Below are 8,641 nucleotides of genomic sequence, written 5' to 3'. Positions count from 1 at the left end.
CAGCCTGCCCCTGGGAGTTAGCTGGACTAATTTGTCTGTAGTCAACTCAGCCAAGGAATGAAACATCCTGTTCCATGTAACCTTATGCTAGGTGAGCTGGGAAGGTAAGAGTAACTAGTTTGTGCTGGTCCAAAACCATTTCAGTTGGCCACTGGGAGAGCAGCATAAAAGGAGTAAGACACAAATAACCAAAGCCTTTTTCTCTCCAAGGGCTGCATAGCCCAAAAAGACATGAAAAGAAGACAAGCTTGGTGTAATGGTAAAAATCCACTTCTGGGTACATCTTTTTCCACCCCAGCAGAGACAATTGTTCATTTTCATTGTTTTTGTATTTATTCATTGGTTTGTGTGTATCTCCATATATGTGTATTTTTTTCTTTTTGTTTAGCTAATATTTTTAACTTTTTAAAACTTTTTTCTTCTTTGCCACTCCTCAATACTCAAATTACTTTTCTCATTTTATTTCTACTTTATATTTTTAAATTTGAAAATTTATTCTTTATTTTTAACTTTATTACATTTCTTTTTTTTAATTTTAGATATGTGCACATGTAAAGGTATGGTATTTGTGTATATGGTACTGGGGACTGAAACCAGAGATGCTGAGTCACTTGGCTACTTTCCTTCCTTATTGTTGTTTGACTATCTTCAGACACCCAGTCCTAACTGAGCCTTTTGGGTTGCTGGGACTGCAGGATTAAACTACAATTCCTGGCTTTATTTTGGCCATTACTTTCTACCTTTCCTCTGTTTTTGACTTTTTGACTTTTTTGAATATTCTAAATTTGCTTCTTTTCACTCATTTTTTTCTCTCTTAATTAATTACATTTGTATCATTTTTTAAAACTTTTTAGCTTATATTATTTTGGTTTCTACCATTCCCATAGTGGTTGCTATTAGTGTTATGAGTGTTGTAGTTGGTATTTGTCTTTTAAAATTTTTTTTCTTAATGCAATATAAGTAGATATTAATAAGTAGATATTAATAAAATAGAATAAAAGTTTTATGAAAAATAATTTTTCATAAAAACTAATTACTAATGGTAAATATACTGTGTATGGTAATCTTAAAAGAATATATTTTCAATTGCTAATCTGTCTCATTTCCTAATATTTTTTTGCCTAAAATATTTAGTTATTGACAAAGTATCTCACACTCTGTATAATTTTGAACAATTCTTCCTATGGAGTTGGTATTTGGGTACCCTATTGCCATATATAGTTAACTGCAATTTGTGGTTCTACTGAGAGTTGTTACTTCTTCTCTATGTGGTAGTGGAGATCAAATATGATGCTTCAAATCTTTGGGTAGAACTCTGATATTCAGTTACAATCCCAGGGTTTATAAAAAGCCATGAATTTTATTCTATGTACAACCTAATCCCACTCAACTTTAGTGAACATTTTAACTCAAAGAATAGGGAAAATAAAATTTCCCAACTGACAAGCAGGTCCCAAGTAGCCATGGCCAAGGGGCAGGGTTTGAAGATCTGTTCTTAGACATGCACCCATACAACAACTGTTGGGAGAAACAACACAGATGGTGAATAGCATACCTCGAAGTGGTCTTCGTATATATAGTTCACGCCCACTCTCAGATGTACACTGTTAACAAGATGAGAAGAGCAATCACAGACAATACTCAGTAAAACTCTACCATCTACAACACAATTGTCTAAACCAATGGAAGGACCCGACTATTGTGAAACCCACAGAAATAGAGGAACCTACAGATTCGGAAACAGTAAACTGTGTCAAAATATACTTATCACCATCAAAGAAGTAACAGGGAAACTATACTATGTGGAGTACTGCCCTACTGATTATGCCCAAAGCAGGCTGTGAGCAGTGTAGGCTGTAAAAAGTTAACTCCACAATTGGCTTGTATTGAGAAGCAAGTCTGTCTGAAGCCTACATGCCAAAGTCAGAGTGGCCCCCACACAAATTTGGTTCCCAAAGTTAAAACCGTCTTTACTAAAAAGACAAGGTTAATTATTAACCACAACCTATATTTTATCTATTTTATTCCTCATTGAAGAATGCTTTGTCTCTTCCTTTACAAGCCTTGTGTGCATCAGCCATGTATCCATGGCAACTACACATAGTCCCTTCATGTAGCCCCTTTATCTCAATCCAACAATGATGTTACCAATAAATATCTATGGCTCTGGGTGTTCAGGGGCTTTGCTTGTTCAAGCCTCTGACTGCTCAAGCACTGAACGTCTGTTTCTTTAACTCTGTCTCTGAGTTTTTGTTCTCACCTTGGCCCATATCACTGAGCAAGAAATCTGAATCCCCTTCAGGGTGCTCCGATAATACTGTACAACCTGCCTGAAATACGCTCAATACTAAACAGCAGTCTACTGTCAAATGACACATAGTCAAGAGAAGACTGTTCCTTGAGAGGATCCTCACATAAAAGTGGAAGAGATATTCAACCCAGAAGATGTGTAAATCTCAATATTAAATACAAGAGACATAAAAAACAAGGCAACATGACTCCTTCAAAATTAATAAATCCATAGTAATTGATTCAAATGATAACAAAGTAGACAAAATACCAATGATAATAGAAAAAAAAATCAATGAACTCTGAAAGGATACAAAAATGGAATGAAAAAAGGATGACAATATGAGATATTAAAGAACACTTTGATGCAGATATAAAGAATCTGAAAAATAAATTCCCAACAAACCTAAAAAATACAAAGCTCAATAAGCTTACCAGCTGGCTTGATCAAACAGAAGAAAGAATCTCGGAACTTGTAGATAAACTTAACAAGTTCACGCTTTTATCAGCAATAAAAACCAAAGCAAATACAGAAAAACCTGTATGACCTCTGGACTACAAATAAAAAACATATGTAGGACTATTTGGAATAAATAAAGGGCACAGTAACAGACCAAAGAGATAGAAAATATATTCACTGAAATAATAGAACAAAATTTCCCCAGACCAGACAAAAATATAGACATCTAGGTACAGGAGGAATTTAGAAACTCAAAGAGATAAGACCAGAAAATAACCTCTTCATGCTATATCACAATTAAAATGTCAAAAATCAAGCATACAGAATTATAGGATATAAAAAAATATCAAAAGGCTCAGGAGAAAAATGTCAAATCCTATATACTAGAAAACCCATCTAAATAACAGCATATTTCTCAGCATAAATTCTAAAGGGCCGAAAGGGAATGCTACACTGTATTTTAAACTCCAAAAGGAAATAAGTGACAAACTAGATTACTATATCACACAAGCTATCCTTCAAAATTGAAAGATAAATAAAGACCTTCTAAGATAAATATAAAAAAGAAGTATTCTCCACTGGAATACTGGACTGAAAATACAATTCAAGTATACGTTTACTGAAGAAAGTTAGCACACATGCAAAGACTGAAAGAAAGATGGGAAGTGGTAGTTCAAGCAAATGGAATCTAAATGCTATGCTCATATATGACAAAGTAGACTTCAAGTCAAAATTAGTCAGAGGAGACAAAGAAACTTACTACATATTGGTAAAAGGAATATTCCCTCAAGAAGGTACAATGATTAGAAATATATATTCACTAAATACAAACATACCCAATTTCATAAAACAAGTATTCAACATAAAGGGACAGACAGCTCCTGATACAATGTGCAGTAGACGACTTCAATTCCCAATTTTCACAAATAGGAAGGTCAGCCAGACAAAAAATCAACAATGAACCATCAAATTTAAACTACATTATAGATTAATAAATTTAGCAGGCATCTACAGATTACTGCATTCAACAAAAGTGGAATGCTTATTCTTTTTAGCAGCACATGGAACTGTCTCTAAAATAGGACATATTTTAAGTCACAAAGCAAGCTGTACCAAATACAAAGTATTAAAATAAGCTCATGCATCATATCAGATCACAATAAGATGAAACTAGATCAACAAAAGAAACCACAGACAATACACAAACAGATGGAGATTGAATTACACACTTTGATCAGTGAGTCACTGAAGAAATCAGGAAAAATTTTAAAAATTCCTAGAGTCAAGTGATAATGAAAATACACCATGTCAGAATCTGTGGGATATCATAAAGGTAGTTCTAAGCCATATTTATGGCTATAATTGTCCACTTTAAAAACTTGAAGATGACAGGTAACCGAATGATCCATATTAAGGTCTTAAAAAAAACCAAGAACTAGCCTAATTCAAAACAAATAATAAAAAGATTAAGAGCAATGCTGACATTAATGAAATGGAGATTAAGAGATAAAACAAAGGAATAGTGAAGCAAAGAGCTGGTTCTTTGAAAAGATATCAAAACAAATCAAAAGAAAGAGAAAGATGATGCAAAAAATGAAACTAGAGGTGAAATACTCAATGATCTATGTATTATTAGGAACTATTTTGAAAATATCTTGAAAACAGTTTGAAAACTTGTATTGCAATAAATTGGGAAATCTAGAAAAAAAGAGTATATCTTTGAACATAATGACTTACCAAAATTGAACTCAAGGTACATAAAAATCCTCAACAGCTCAATAACAAGCAATGAAATTGATGTGGTAATAAGATGTCTTCCAGGAAATAAAAGCCCTGGACTAGATAGTCATCATGCTGAATTTTATCAGACTTTACAAAAGAACACCAACATGGCTCACACTAGTCTTTGAAATGAAAAGAGAAGGAATGTGTCCAAATTCATTTTATGAAACCAGTATTACTTGTATACCCAAGCAGATATTCAATAAGAATAACAAAGAGAAAATAGACCAACATCTTTGATAAGAATAGATGCAAAAATCCTCAGAAACACTATCACAAATACAGTCCCACAATACATTAAAATAATTACACAGCAGGATCAAGTTAGTTAAATCCCAAGAATATGCTATAAAAAGAGAATAGATGACAGAAACTCAATGCATCTAGTCAATGCATCTACTCAATAGATGCAGGAAAAGTCACCAACAAAATTCAATACTTATGATAAAAACCCTGAAGAAACTAGGAACTGACAGATTTTACCTCAATATAGTTATATATATGACAATCCCATAGGCAACCTCATAGTGAATGAAGAAACTCTGAAAGTATTTCCTCTAAATCCAGTCTGATGTAAAAGTGTTCATACTTACCAATCTGATTTGAAATAGTATTTGAAGTTTAAGCCAGAGCAATTAGGCAAGAGAAATGAATAAAAGGAATACAAATAGAAAGGGAAGAATTTAAATTAACCCTATGTGCAGATGATATATTTTATTTAATAGACACTAAAACTTCCAATAGAAGACTCTTACATGTTATAAACAAATTCAGCACAGTGGTACTCTTTAAAATTAGCATATATAAATTGATGGTTTTTTATGAGCCAGTAATAAATGCTCTGAGAAAGAAATGAAAAAATAATTAGTAGAAGGCAACTTTAATACCCCACTTCAACAAGGGAAAGATCTTGCAAACAGAAAACTAATAAGGAAACAGTGTGCATGAATGACATTCCAGACCAAATGAACTTACAAATATATATGGAACTTTTGATCCAACATCAGTAGAATATACATTCTTAAGCACACATGAAACATTCTCCATGTTAGACTGTATGTAAAGTTATAAAAACAAGTGTTGCTAAAGTCAAAACACTGAAATCAAGAAACTTTGCTGTCATTCTATGAAATTAGAAATCAATAATAGGAAGAAAATAGGAGTATTAACAAAATGTGAAAATCAACACACTAATAAACAACCACTAGGTCAAAGAAGTCAAAAAGAGAAATAAAAACAAAAATGGAAATACAACATATCAAAACATATACAATTTAACAAATGTATTTCTAAAGGAAAAGGGGAAGGGAATGTGATGATGGGAAGATGATGAAGGAGAAGAGGGAAAGGGGAAGTAAAAGAGGACCAAGATGTTATAAGTGTATATACCAATTCCCTATAGTGAATGTGTTTACTGTACATCATAAACTTATAGTAATAAAAACCATTTAAAATATAAAGGACAAGTTTATAACAAGGCACAACTACTCCAAGAAGACAGATCTCAAATTTAAAAACTTAATACCTGAAGTATCTAGAAAAATAACAAGCTAAGATCAAATTTAGAAGAAATAAAATAATAAAGATTAGAGCAAGAATAAATGAAATAGAAATGAGGAAAGCAATAAAAAGGCCAATGAAACTAAAAGTTTAAAAAAAAAAATAAACAAAACTGACAAAACTTGAAATAGAGTAAAATCAAAGAGGTCTCAAATAAATGAAATCAGAAACTTAGGTGAAAATATCAAGTAAGATGCTTCAGATATAAAAAGTATCAGAAGAGTTTATTATAAAAAATTAAATGTCAACAAATTTGATAAGCAAGAAGAAATGAAGAAATTCCTAGAAGCATATAGTCTACCAAGGTTGAAGCAAGAAAAAGTACAAAAGTTAAACAGACTGATAACAGTTAGAATGAATTAATAATCAACAACTCAAACCAAAAATCTCAGTATGAGATGGCTTCACAGCTGAATTTTACCAGACATACAAAAAATTAATGCCACCAACAAACTTAGACAGAAAATCCTCAATAAAATAGTAGGAGAACTAATGCAAAGAGATTATGCATATTAGGAAGTAGAAATTATTTCATGGAAACAAATTTGGATGGACCATAGATACATGATCATCTCAACATATGCAGAAAAGCACTTGACAACGATGAAGTAAAACAATCATTCATGATAAAAACCTTAAACAACATAGATAATAAGGGATTGTATTTCAACATAATATAGCCCATGTATGAAAAGTCTACTGCTAACATCATAATGAGATAAAACTGAAAAAATTTTCTCTAAGGCCCGTACTAGGCAAATATGCCTATTCTCTATACTTCCATTTCATATATTGCTAAAGGTCCTAGCAAGAGCAATCATATTAGAAAAAGAAACTTAATCTAAATTGGAAAGAAGTAAAATTATGTTTTCAATGACAATATCCTAAATCTAGAAACCCTAGACTCCATAAGAAAAAAAAATGTTAACTAACATGGAAATGCTATAAAGTTCTGAGATACAAATTCAATATACAAAAATCAATAGTGTGTTTTTTCACCATCAACAAAATATCTGAGAAAGCAACCTTAAGAAATTGATCACATTTACAATAATATCCAAAAGAAAATTAATCAGAGGTAAAATATCTACGCATTGAAATATATACAGCATTGATGAAAGTAACTGAATAAGATGTAAATAAAGGGAAAGATCCCTCAAGTTCTTGTATTTGAAGAATAATGTTAAATAACCCATATTGCACAAAGAGATTTATATACAGATTTAAAACAATTCCTAGCCAGTCCCAGCACCCGGAGGGAGGCTCCCCCATCACCATTCCACACGCCTAGGGCAGAGAAGGTGAGCCATGGGGGTGCCAGAAGCACCCCTCCCCCTGTGGAAATGAGAAGACATGTAAATAACTCTCAAAAACAGACTTCTGGATCACCTACAGCAACCCCAAAGGGAAATGAGATGGAACACTCTGATACTCAACAACCTGGACTCTCTGAACTGGCAACAAAAGAGGATCTGGGAAAAATGATATCAGAAATAATTACTCAGATAACAGCAAAGATTTTGCTCATGGTGCAAGACAGGATTAATAAATCTAGAGAGGACACAGATAAAAAAATTGAGGATCTGAGGAACATGATGGAATCCCAACATAGGAAACATGGAATCCATAAAGCAGATGCAAACAGATTTCCAGGAGATTAAAAACTCCATCAAAAGTTTGCCCAGAGGAATGAACCAATGGGAGGATAGAATTTCAGATGTAGAAGATAAGATTGCAATTAGTGAGGAGGAAAAGAAATATCGCTTTAAAATTGTAAGGGGACACGAGAAATCAATCCAGCAGCTGCTAGAGGATGCAAAGAAGAATAACATAAGACTGCTTGGAGTCAATGAAGAAAGAGGAGAGAGTGCAGATGACATAAAAAAACTGTTCACAGAAGTGATGGCAGAAAATTTTCCAAGCAGGGGAAAAGAACTTGACATTCAGATAAGTGAGGCATATAGGACTCCAACTAGCCTTGATCAAAAAAATCTACACCTTGGCCTATAATAGTTAGGATTCCAGAAACCCAACAGAAGAACAAAATTCTACAAGCAGTGAGAGAAAAGAAACAAATCATATACAAAAGGAAGCCCATCAGAATCACAGCAGACTGCTCAATGCAAACCCTCAAGGCAAGAAGAGCTTGGAGTGATGTATTTCTAGCCCTAAAGGAAAACAGCCTCCAACCCAGATTGATGTACCCTGCAAAACTATCTTTCAAAATTGATGGAGAAATAAGATCCTTTCATGATAAAGAGCACCTCAGGAACTTCATGAATACCAAACCAGCACTCCAAAAAATTTTAGACAATATCCTAGTAAAACATAATGAGGATCACAACCCCAGGAAGCCCAGCAGAATGAATCCACTGGGTGTGACAATTTAAATGCAAAGGGGGAGAATCCAACAAAAAGAAAAAGTCATGACAAGGCTTTTAAAACTTTTAACTTCATCTCCATAATGAATGAATAATTCAATCTTGTTATTGTACTGATTAGAATTTTTCTGATTCTAGAGTTGCACACCTATCCTTGTGCTGTACTGGC

The 8,641-nt window shown here is 33.1% G+C and overlaps 1 long non-coding RNA gene across 1 annotated transcript in view; it reads right to left on the bottom strand.

Annotated features, from left to right (window-relative positions):
• Positions 1-1,100: 1,100 nt before the first annotated feature.
• LOC147823157 (uncharacterized) overlaps positions 1,101-8,641 on the bottom strand; it is a 665,389-nt gene continuing 657,848 nt past the window's right edge. Inside the window, exon 9 of the long non-coding RNA XR_015444199.1 lies at positions 1,101-1,604. This is a non-coding gene — a long non-coding RNA (uncharacterized LOC147823157). The remainder of the gene's footprint in view (positions 1,605-8,641) is intronic.

Source organism: Heterocephalus glaber, unplaced genomic scaffold (genome assembly GCF_053883595.1).
Source record: "Heterocephalus glaber isolate CG9 unplaced genomic scaffold, H.glaber_assembly_v1.0 deba00001600, whole genome shotgun sequence".
In the NCBI taxonomy this organism is placed as follows: Eukaryota; Metazoa; Chordata; class Mammalia; order Rodentia; family Bathyergidae; genus Heterocephalus; species Heterocephalus glaber.
Note: the sequence above shows the minus strand (reverse complement) of the source record. Positions and strands in the feature narration are given on the sequence as shown.